This window comes from Triticum aestivum, chromosome 7A (genome assembly GCF_018294505.1).
Source record: "Triticum aestivum cultivar Chinese Spring chromosome 7A, IWGSC CS RefSeq v2.1, whole genome shotgun sequence".
Lineage (NCBI taxonomy): Eukaryota > Viridiplantae > Streptophyta > Magnoliopsida > Poales > Poaceae > Triticum > Triticum aestivum.
In genome coordinates this window covers 33121486-33122645 of record NC_057812.1, presented here as the reverse complement: position 1 = coordinate 33122645, position 1160 = coordinate 33121486, and the positions used below count along the sequence as shown (strand labels likewise).

Below are 1160 nucleotides of genomic sequence, written 5' to 3'. Positions count from 1 at the left end.
TTCACTTCCTCTTCCTCATGCACCAACAGGAAGACCATCTCAAACACCTTGGTGCCAACAAGAAACTATACTCACGCAGTGAATAGAACAAAAGAACAGAAAGCACACGTATATACTGAACAAAAGAAAAAGCCAGGAATAGATGACTTAACAGTTCATGTTTGTTAACAAAACAAGTGTGGACATCTCACAATGAGTTAACTATCTGATGACTTTAGTAAAACACATACTAGCATTTGGTGCTACAAGAGACAACAGGAATCCAACTATCCCAACATCCCAACTTGGTAAATCCATGCTGCTAAAAGGCCAATCCTAATCGGGTTGGAACTGGACCTGGTTTCAAACATGTCATCTACAACTATCGTAATACCACAGCCCAAAAAAACCTACAGATCCATCAAACTACTGTTTGTAGGTCTGGCATCAGTGGTGTCACAACGTACAGTCCACTTACAGTCATTTGGGAGAAAATTAAAGTGATAATTAGACTGCCATTACAATGTGCTGGTAACTTGCTGTCTACTTATAGCTAGAATGATATCTTAAGAGTTACAGTCTAAATACACAAAACTTAAGAACATGGGAATAAACAGACCAACCCCCACATTCCAATAATTCAAACACTCGGCACTCAAATGTGTATGCGTGTGCATGTAAATGTACCAAGGTTATGCAAAACTATGGTGCATTCAAACTATGAGATCATTTGGTCCGCATATTTAGATCATTTAACACAGAGAAAAGAAAAATTACAGAGGACTGCATATGAATGTATGTGTCGTTTCCAGGATAAGTTGGCACATAGAATGCCACCAATCAGGATATACCACACAACAGAGAATAGCTTGTAGCGTCCGAGACTAATCGCCATGAGGAACACAAATCATCCTCAGGAATTGGTAATGAACGCACATCAATCAAAACAAACATCAGCCAGAGATTGGACATATGAACAGACATAAGCAGGCACCACCATGCATATCAACGGCTAACAGCAGCACACTGGTACTCGATGACACACCACCATATGAACACTTTGAAAGGGACACAAAAAGAATGAACCTGAACACACACTGGCTCAGACCTCAGATACAGGGAATGGATGATCTAAAAAGGGTACAAAAAAGTAACTCGCTCACAATAAATAAATAGGCTAG

The 1160-nt window shown here is 39.7% G+C and overlaps 1 non-coding gene across 1 annotated transcript; it reads right to left on the bottom strand.

Annotated features, from left to right (window-relative positions):
- Positions 1-770: 770 nt before the first annotated feature.
- LOC123155241 (small nucleolar RNA snoR80) lies at positions 771-904 on the bottom strand. The gene has a single exon (XR_006477298.1). It is a non-coding gene; the product is annotated as a small nucleolar RNA snoR80 (small nucleolar RNA).
- Between the last annotated feature and the right edge of the window lie 256 nt (positions 905-1160).